This window comes from Leptidea sinapis, chromosome 38 (assembly GCF_905404315.1).
Source record: "Leptidea sinapis chromosome 38, ilLepSina1.1, whole genome shotgun sequence".
Classification (NCBI taxonomy): domain Eukaryota; kingdom Metazoa; phylum Arthropoda; class Insecta; order Lepidoptera; family Pieridae; genus Leptidea; species Leptidea sinapis.
In genome coordinates this window covers 4,018,511-4,029,866 of record NC_066302.1, presented here as the reverse complement: position 1 = coordinate 4,029,866, position 11,356 = coordinate 4,018,511, and the positions used below count along the sequence as shown (strand labels likewise).

The window sequence follows — 11,356 nt, the reverse complement described above, 5'->3', positions numbered from 1 at the left end:
GCCCCAAACTAGGCATTAGCTTAAGACAACAATATATTTAATACAATATACTTACTTAAACGTACATATATACACATAAACATCCTTGATTCGGAAACAAACATCCATAAACATCATATAAATGAGTGCACCTACCGGGATTCGAACCTGGTTTAGCTTACTAGTAAGGGTCACTAACCATTCGGATATATGAGTCGTTAATATTATATATCTGAAAATTTCTTGTTAATATAACCGTTACAATATCAATAGAACCGTTGACTCTCACCACTGTACCCCATGGGTCAGTCCATCATGCACTAATTTTCACTTTCCAAATTCAAATCTTCGTTTATCCGAAGCATTATAAATTCGCCATTGCTTTTGTGATTCCTCTGCTGATACGAGAGGGATGAGATGGGCCAAGGTTTTTGGTAGGACCGCTCGTCATGGAGATTATTGAGGCCTTTGTCCAGCAGTGGACGTCTTCCTGCTGAAAATGATGATGATGAGATACCAATGGGAGGCTCCATTGCACAGGATGCCGGCTAGATTATGGGTACCACAACGATGCCTATTTCTGCCGTGATGCTGTAATGTGTAAACATTACTGTGTTTCGGTCTGAAGGGCGCCGTAGCTAGTTAAATTACTGGGCAAATGAGACTTAACATCTTATGTCACAAGGTGACGAGCTCAATTGTAGTGCCGCTCAAAATTTTTGGGTTTTTTAAGAATCCTGAGCGGCACTGTATTGTTATGGGCAGGGCTAGTTCTTCGTTTTAATATAATTATAAATATAATAAGATTATTCGTCGGTTTGTGCCGGAATTGTATAAATAAGACCCTTTCTTATTTCATTAAGCCGGCCCTAACCGTTGTCCCTTATAACTTATTCTTTGTTACATAACTGTAACGGTATAGTTGGCTACTATGGTATATATGCTCGTTTGTTCTCGTTTTCCATAAAAAAAAAACATCATAAAAGTATACTTTCATAAAAGGCATAAAGGCATAAAAGGCATTTATTTTCTCAAAATTTATTCCTTAAGAACTCTTTTTGATGTCGTTGCTAATATACTGGATACTTCTACCGCATCGGAAACAAATAGCGCTCTGAGAGAGAAGAAGTGGCGCAAGAAACTCTCCCAGCATTCTTTTTATGCGCTCTTTTCAATAAAAATATACAATATTGTACAGTCATTTCTATCGCTATAAAATAATCATAATCTAATCCCAGGCTGTCCGATCACTTAGATATTCAGCTGTGGAGTAATAAGAATTACGACACAGCCATTTTTTTTTATAAAACATTTAAATTTATTTATAGATAATGCCTGAACAGTGGCTGGGACTTTATTATAAAAGTGTATAAATTCACCCTTAAAGCTATTCTGTATCTTACGAAGCCTACTAGAATTAGTTACAAGCAATCCCTTATTTCTAGTGTTATAGTAATAAAAATCACTTTTAAGAGAATATAATATGTCCATTGCTTCTCTAGCGTATCAGGGAACTCATCTAATGATCTACTAAAATGATATAAAGTTCTCTTGAAACCATAAATTGGGCCACTATAATTAATGAGTTAAAAGCAATGTTTATTAATAAGTCACTCAATAAACATGGACAGAGGAGCCTGGGGTCGGATTAGACATAATTTGTCGGCTCGTAGGGTTGCCTCGATAAATTTTCATCAAGAGATAGTCCCAAACGAAGTTACGATGCTTGTTTACATAGTAAGTGAGCGTAACTGGCTAACGGAGGCGTGAATGTTAGTTTATAATTAAATTCTCATTTAATAGCCAGCCTCAGGGCTGCGTATTTCTTTATTATTTATCCTTCTTTTTATGACAATATGGGACGAGACGAGCAGGACGTTCAGCTGATAGTTATTGGTGCGTACAATGCAGTGCCACACAGGATTATTAAAATTCTGAGCGGCACTACAACTGCACACGTCACCTTGAGACATGAGATGTTATGTCTCATTTGCCCAGTAATTTCACTAGCTACGGCACACTTCAGACCACAACAGAAACACAGTAAACCTTACACATTGCTGCTTCATAGTAGAAATAAGCGCGATTGTGGTACCTGTGCAAACGAGCCTCCCACTGGTAGAGCTAGCTGAAGTTTCAGTTATCTGTAATATAACAATATGTATAAATAATGTCATATTAAAGAAAAAATTGATAAAAGTTTTAAATTTTTCACAACCGCAAGTCCTTATATATTTTAATAAAAACGGCATTGCCATCGCGTAAATTCTTAACTATTTGAGGCAGATTTAAGGGAATTAACCTACCACGATCAGCAAGTGCCCCCGCGCCGCGGTGTGTCATAGATCGGCGTCATTTTGGCGCACGCGCAGCGTCGATTTTAGCGCATTTATTTCACGTGCATTAATATATTGCTTATAATTATAATGATATGATAGAATATATAAGAAAATTATTGAAACAAGCTATACGACCAATCAAAATAAACAATCTTATAAACAAAATGAGAGTCAGAACTTGTTCAAGGCGTAGTGTGCCAAATGGCACTGGTCGAGAGGCTATTCCGAACAGGAAATATTTGTACTTTTGGAATGATGAAAATGCGTTATTGAAATCACTCCAACTCGTTAACATAATAATGTTGTTGTTATGGTTCGTATATTGTTCGCATTTTTGTCGAATCGACTGACAAGATGTTATTTGTATCTGATACATTTTGTACATTGTTCGCGGACCAGAAGGTATTTTTTACCCGAGAGATTGTGTATATAATCAGGGCAAAGTAAAAGAGCATAAAAATATATTACTCTCTCATTGCCAAGTTATGTTAAAGATTACCTAAATTAGACAGATTGCCAGTAAAATATTCAAATTACAAAATATAAACGTTACTCACTGTCAAAATTCGTCCCAATTAGGACGTGTCGCACGGTACGCACACTCGCTTCTTTTTGATATAAGAATATCGTTTAGTATAAAGCAAAACTTTACTAGAGCGTGATCGATCCCTTCACTACCACTCCGACTAAAAAAGCGCGTACAACTTCCTTAAAGGCCAGCAACGCTCCTGTGATTCCTCTGGTGTTGCAAGAGAATGTGGGCGGCGGTGATCACTTAAGACCGGATGACCCGTACGCTCGTTTGTCCTCCTAATCCATAAAAAAACGACTACCTTCATAGTTTTTTTTCACATATTTTCCAAATGAAGAAATACGAAGCTTATTATTACTTTAATAATAAAAATACCACTTGTTAAATATCGTTCTTCTAAAGGGCCGGACGCTCCTGTGATTCCTCTGGTGTTGCAGGAGACCATGGTGAATTACACTAGTTCTCCTTGTGATTAAAACATTTATCTCTCAAATTCAAATCTAATTTCGATTCTTATCACGATGCATTAAAGCGAATAAACAGATGAACGTGATACTCGATACTTGTGTTCAAACGCAGACCTGCACATTTACCGACCGTCGAATTAACATAAACTATTCGCTCACCCCGCAGAAATCCTAATATATTATAATATTATAGAACTATAAACTCTTATAATTCACACATACAGTTCATATCAGCGTGAACCGTTATACAGATTGCAACATTCGATTATTCGATCTCGAATTATAACACGGCAATTCGATTGATGGACATTGATTGCCGCGTGATGTTTGCGTCACGTTGATATTGTTCACGAAAATTAAATCGATTTAGCCGTCACAAACGCTCTACTTGACCGTATCGAATCGGAGTAATCGAATGATGTTTCCATGTTTAGCTTAGCAGCGTGTTTTGATTTCATTTAGGTTTCCAAACGGTAATTAATTTTCTATTAGAGTTTGACAACATAAGAAAGGTTACATAATATCTATTATATATCAAAGAAAAATAAATAATAAATGCGTCTAAAGGAGTCAGTTACAAACATACAAGTGAAGCTATAAAGCGTATAAAAAGAATCGAATTGGTAAAGTGTTGTTTCCAGCAATTTTTCATTTATTTTTCTTTCTGTCAAAATGAAGAATTTTGATATATTTTCAATTTTATAACAAAAAAGGAAAAATACAACGCAAACCACGAAAAAAAAATTACGACGCTTATGAACCTAATCCAGTTTCAATAAAAAAGGCACAAAGCTTTTTATCTGTTTTCAATCCGGGAATTTCGATGTCAAAACCGAATAAAAATTTCAAAAGTGAAGCAAGATCAGTGATTATAATATAGCTTAAGAACGGCAAAGACCAGATCTGACCCATTTGAACTGGTGATGAAAAGTGGATCAAGTACAATTGTCAAAAGTCAGTCAGTTTTCACAGTCTGTGGCAAAACTTGGGTTGGAAGAAGAAGAGCCATTGTTTTGGATATCTGTTCACAATAACTGATGAGATTAAACAGAATTTGAGAGAAACCAGTTTACCAGGGAGGCTCCTTTGCACAGGATGCCGGCTAGATTATGGGTACACAAACGGCGCCTATTTCCGCCGTGAAGCAGTAATGTGTAAGCATTACTGTGTTTCGGTCTGAAGGGCGCCGTAGCTAATAAAATTACTGGGCAAATGAGACTTAACATCTTATGTGTCAAGGTGACGAGCGCAGTTGTAGTGCCGCTCACAAGTTTTGAGTTTTACAAGAATACTGCGGCATTAGACTGTAAGGGGCAGGGCGTATCATTTACCATCAGCTAAACGTCCTACTCGTCTCGTCCCTTATTTTATGAAAATAAATTATTTATTTAAAAATGAGCGGCCGGAGTATATGAACAGAAGACACCCTGTCCTTGATGACACAAAAAGGTAGGCACAAATGCAATCTCACGTGGAGTACTGTTCTCACCTCTGGACGGGTGCCCTCCAGTACCAGCTTCATCCATTTGTCCGCATACAACGAAGAGCGCCTGGAATCATCGACGATCAAGTTATCTCCGATCAGCTTGATTCTTGTGCGTTGCATAGAGATGTATGGGTCTTCTATCGGCATCTTCTAACGCATTTATCACGAGGAGTTCGGGTTGATACCAGCAGCTGACTTCCACCACCGGACATTACGTCAAAATTCTAAATACCACCCGCATCACGTTGACGCCTGGCATTCCTCATCCGCGAATTTTGCTAAAAATTTATTGCCTCGCTTAGTCATTTTTTGGAATCAATTACCGGCTGCTGTTTTTCGAACCAATAGGACTTAGGGACCTTCAAGAAAAGAGCATACTCCCATCTTAAAGGCCGGCAACGTATTTCTTGACTCCTGTTGTTGCGGATATGGATATCCGCGGGCGGTTGCCTCAACTCTCCCCATCCCGTGAGCCTCTTGTCAGTTGGCCCAATCATATCTAAAAAAATATATTGACACATGGTTTTACGGATGTCTATGGGCGTATGCCTCACCTCCCCCATCATGTGAGCCTCTTGCCTGTTTGACCCACTTATATAAAAAATCACCAATAGACTGAAATATGAAAACAATTACATTTGAGTCAAGGAGTCGTTAAATAATTTAAAAAAAACAGACAAATTATAGTTTTAAATACCTAGTGGTTCTTTTAAAATTAATTACTTCAGGCCTTTTGTCGAATCCACCAAACAATGATATGCTCTATCTTGTTCAATACCAAACTCATTATGAAAAAATATCAACAAATGTACAATATGATTAATATCAGATATCATGCAGTGCGATTTTAATATATTATTTATCATACGAAACTCGATGTAATATGTCAGTCGCTTTTAATTAAAATATCAGGAAATGCGGTGTTCACTCATCACATCTTAATTAAAATGAAATCATTCACTTCATAATTAAGTATAATTTTAATGACCCACTTTGGGCACGAAGCAATTAAATTTCTCGTTAACTCACGCACTGGTAATGTTCCGTTGAGTAGGCCGGTTATTGTATTAGTTGACTTGTGTTTTTTGTCTGTTGTTTTTCCTTCATTTTACAACCAGAGCTAGGGCTGGAATAATTACGTAACATAAATCTATTATTACTTTATAAAATATTACTTAATTGTTCTGAATTTTTATTTATTGTTGCATGTATTATTAAATACCTATATTTTCATTTGTTATTCAAAAATAAATTTTGAAAAACAAAATTTTACGAACGATGCGGTACTCGAACCCACGACCTCCGGCGTTACATGCTGGTGCTCTAACCAACTGAGCCAACCGTTCTAGTAACGTATCGTTATAAAATCTTGTTTGTTTTGTTCAACTCTCAGGTTGTGGCTTCATCTACTGGATCTACTTTACAGTTGATAACCTGCTCAACCCCAATATTTTCATATTAGGAAATTGACGTGAGATGTCGCTGTTGTAAATCTAAACAATATGTTATGTTTTTGAAGTGATAACCCTCACTTGTAGGATTAATACATAAATAAAATTTGAAAAACAAAATTTTATGAACGATGCGGGACTCGAACCCACGACCTTCGGCGTTCCGTGCCGGTGCTCTAACCAACTGAGCCAACCGTTCGAGTAACGTATCGTTATAAAATTTTGTTTTTCAAATTTTATTTGTGTATTAATCCTAGAAGTGAGGGTTATCACTTTAAAAACATAACATATTGTTTGTTATTCAAATAAAAATATTTTTATTCAAATAAGGTCATCACTTATTGAAAGTCACAAACAGCCCATTCCAAAAAGTATGCCTCAGACCTGAGAAGAACGGGCGCAACAAACTCAGCGGGTTTTTCTTTCATAAAAATATGTTTTCTTAAAATTGAACTAATTATTTAATTGCCTGAGGGCGGTCGCTCCATTCCCAATCTGTGGTTTCATTAAGAAAGTCAATTTTGTTATAGTAACCTTTACCACACAAACGTTTTTCAACAATTCTTTTGAATATCGTAATTGTTTTTGAAAACTTTTTGGGATCTTGTTGTAAAAGCATATACATCGCCCCACAAAAGAGTAACTCGACTTAGCCGAGTAGTAGGTAGTTATTTTGAGCTCATGACTCTTTAACGCAATCAACTTTATTAAGTGAACGAGTCCAAATTTTTATACAGAGATGGCACTGTCGGAAAAATTACATCTGAAAACTTTTTTACAACCAAGGCGACAGAGAGCGTAGCGACCAAGAAGATGAGAGAAATATATAAATTTAGTTAATTCATCGAATATTTTGGAAATTTTGAAGAAACCCATATTTATATTATGAAACCATGTTTTAAGCAAATTAATCTGTGAATATTTCTATTTTTAACTGACGAAGAAAAACGAGAACACATATAAAACTAATTTGTTATTGTGTTTGTTTGCGGAGAACTTTGTCGTTTACGAACCGATTTTGATGATTATATTTTTGTTGAAAAGGAGATACACCGAAGTTAGTACTATGAAAAAATAGTAATTCTTACCCTAAAGGGAAGGAAATAGGAAATGATTGATTGTTCACTCATTGATTTAAAAAAAATAAGTTAGATTAGTAGATTATAGCTACAAATACTTATAAAATATAAACTTTTTAACAAACAAATTAAGTTACCAAAAACACTGAAATGCAAAAAATAATAAACTTTTTTTTATATTTAACATAACTAAGTTCATAAACGAATGTAAGCATACCTAAGTAATTTTGAGTTTGCGCTAAGCCAGCAAGTTAATTAGTTACGTAAAGCGCTGATTTGCGTCGGCGGCGCAACTCTAAATTACTTAGGTATACTTACATTAATTTTAGAACTTTAAACTTTGTCTTTAGCTTAAATTAAAAAAAAGGTTTAATATTTAAGTAAAAGTTACATTTTTGTTTTTATTTTAGCTAACCCAACGTTTTTTTGTTTTGTTTTTTCGGAGAACGTTTTCGAAAATAAGGGTCGAGACGAGCAGGGCGTTCAGCTGATGGTATTTGATACGCCCTGCCTATTACAATTTACAATGCAGTGGCGTTCAGGATTCTTAAAAAACCTAAAAAATTCTGAGCGGCATAACAACTGCACTCGTCACCTTGAGACATAAGTTAACAACTTATGTCTCATTTACCCTGTAATTTCACTAGCTGAAAACAAAAAACTGCGGTTGAGAGGAGTCGTTATACACAAAGCTAAGAAACGTCGGGCTAATTAAAATTATAATAAAAATGTAACTTTTACGCAAAAACTAATGTAAAAAGACAGTTACAATCACAGAATAGGTAAAAGACATTTAAACTGTTCTGTGGTTACAAATTCACACGTTTTAATCCTTTGCGCTGTGATGCCCGTTGCATTGCATTGCTCCGAAGTCGTATTTTGATGTCTGATTATGCTACAGCGCTACGCTGTTTGCTACGAGCTCAATGCTTTATTCTTATACTACGAGGCACAGAGCTAAGAAGCGCATATTAGTAAAATTTTATTTCATTGGTACGTTTATTTAATTTTTAACCGACTTCAAAGAGGAGGAGTGTTCAATTCGATTGGTATTTTTTTATGTATGATTACGCTGACATTTACCAACCGATTTAAAACGCGTGTAAATGTAACTGTGTTTTTACATAAGGTTTTGCGTAAAGTTAATTTTTTATTATTATTTTATTTAACCCGACGTTTCATTACCTTTTCAGAGAACGTTTTCATGGGAAGTGAATATGATTACACGCGTTTTAATTCTCTAAAATATATTTAATATAAATGTGTAACACGTTAATCAAAGGATCTACTTTATTTTTAATCTAAATTTTAACAGTACGTTATATGCTGCTTTATAAAACCTGTGGCTCGTGCATATGTATAAATAGTTACAACATGTATATACTTGAACACAAAATGTTGTGCAAAATTTGAAGAGATTAAAGAAATTTTGTTTTCAGTTTTATTTGTGTAATTAATCCCAGAAGTGAGGGTTATCACTTTAAAACAACAACATATAACAGCATCCTAAAGATGATTGCTACCAGAGCTGACTGTTCCTTCCAGAAACACTGGATACAGTTAGCTTTAGGATTATAAAGATATTTCACTAATAATACGAACATAGTTCATAAGAAATATTGTTACTTATACATTTACTAATATATATAGAGATATCTCTGAATTCAATAAATAAAAAATAAAATAAAGACAGGTAAAGAAGTTTTAGTGATTTTCTATTTTAAAGGAACGAACATTTGTTGAACAGTTGTTACCATTCAAGGCCGTTGGTTATAATAAGTTTAAGTCTCACAAGTGCGATATATACGTATAAAACATAACACTCTCGGTTCCCTTATCAGAGCCGTATATTGCTTGCGTGTATCATACACTATCTAAAGCGCAATGACTAAAGACAATTTGAGGCTCACTTGCACAGGATTCTGGCTAGATTATGGGTACCACAACGGCGCCTATTTCTGTCGTGAAGCAGTAATGTGTAAACATTACTTTGTTTCGGTGTGAAGGGCGCCGTAGCTAGTGAAATTACTGGGCAAATTAGACTTAACATCTTATGTCTCAAGATGACGAGCGCCATTGTAGCGCCGCTCCTAATTTTCGGGTTTTTCACGAATCCCAAGCGGCACTGCATTGTAATGGGCAAGGCGTATCAGTTACCATCAGTCGAATATGTTGATCGTCTCGTCCTTTATTTTCATAGAAAAAGACATCATATACTATCGCGTGTTGAACTGTTTTTTAGAGAACTTGCTAAATTTTGCATGTTTGAATCACGAAAAACAGAAAACTAATCAATAATAGTTACGTTTTACAATTTGTTCTTGACATTGGTCACTTCAACAACAGATCATATTCTAAAAATACATTATTTTTAGTTAAAATAGTTTATTTAGTTCTGATATTGCAATTACAGTTTTCTACCTATTTCGGTCTCTTTAGAATTTATAAGGAAGTGTTTGGTTAGTATTAAGCGAGCACAGTCAAAATTAATTGTAGCGTTTTTTAAAAAAAATTGTATGTGTGTAAAAAGTCATACACGGTAGATGTGAAACTTTTGAAAAGTTCCTTATTCAAAATACTCATTGACAACATCAACAGTCGCTTGTCGCAGTCGCAACAAAAAAAGAAGTATGACTATTGAAAACTATTGAAAAAAATAAATATTGAAAAAATAAATGGTTGCTTCATGTAAACTGTATATTTTTAAATACATAAAAAAATATATATGTAATACTGTTTTTCAAATTTTATTTGTGTATTAATCCTAGAAGTGAGTGTGTCACTTTAAAAATATAACAAATTGTTTATATTTACAAGAGCGACATCTCAAGTCAATTTCCTAATATGCAAATACTGGGGTTGAGCAGGTTATTAACTGTATAGTAGATCCTGTAGATGAAGCCACAACCTGAGAGTTGAACAAAGCATACAAGATTTTATAACAATACGTAACTCGTAACGGTTAGCTTAGTTGGTGAGAGCACCGACACGGAACGCCGGAGGTTCGAGTGGGTTCGAATTTTTTTTTGTGGAAAAAAAATATAATTACTGAAAACGATAAAAAAAATATACAATACTAAGGTAGACGATAGTTTGGACTCTACGAAGCATCGCACAAAGAGGAGACCACATACACATTTACCTGTTTGTGTATCTATCGTCTCGCTTTTTCGTTTCATCGAGTTTCAATTCACAACGATTCTAAAGATGTTACACTTCAAAAACTCTACAGCCGCGAGTCATATAACTACCAACAAAATGACACATATGTCACACATAAAATGTCTTGAGTTTTCATACAAAATGCGATGAAACTTAATCCCCAAGCTATTACTTCAGTTACTACGATAAGTCCTATATGTAACAATGTTCAAAGTTTCGTTATTATGTAGGAGCGAGTCCACTTTCAGCATAGTATAAGGTATGCTTTTATGTTCGTATAAATGCAGGTAAATAGGTATATTTTCAACACACTTGCTCGTAAAGTGAACCTTATTACATCGTCTTTAGGACCATAAACCGAACTGTAACACACACGTGCAAAATATATATATATTTAATGAAAATTAGGGACGAGATGAGCAGGACGTTCAGCTGATGGTAATTTTGAATCTTGAAAAACCCAATGGCACTACAATCGCGCTCGTCACCTTGATACGTAAGATGTTAAGTATCATTTGTACAGTAATTTCACTAGCTACGGCGCCCTTCAGACCGAAATACAGTAATGTTTATATATTACTGCTTAACGGCAGAAATAGGCGCCGTTGTGGTACCCATAACCTAGCCGGCATCCTGTGCTAAGGAGCCTCCCACTGGTAATATTACACACTAGTGCGTAATAGAATTATCCCTATAAAGTTAATTTAGTACCTAACTGCAAATAATTTGAGAGTAAACAGAGCATTTCAATTTAACCGGGTAATACAGCTTTTTTTAGTAAGTACAAAAAGGTTTTATGCCGCTGAGAATCCATTAAGATTTTTGGAAAAAATAAATGTGTCACTAATTAAGATGAAAAAA

At 35.0% G+C, this 11,356-nt stretch overlaps 1 non-coding gene across 1 annotated transcript; it reads right to left on the bottom strand.

Moving 5' to 3' along the window:
* Positions 1-6,075: 6,075 nt before the first annotated feature.
* Trnay-gua (transfer RNA tyrosine (anticodon GUA)) lies at positions 6,076-6,149 on the bottom strand. The gene has a single exon. It is a non-coding gene; the product is annotated as a tRNA-Tyr (tRNA).
* Positions 6,150-11,356: the final 5,207 nt, after the last annotated feature.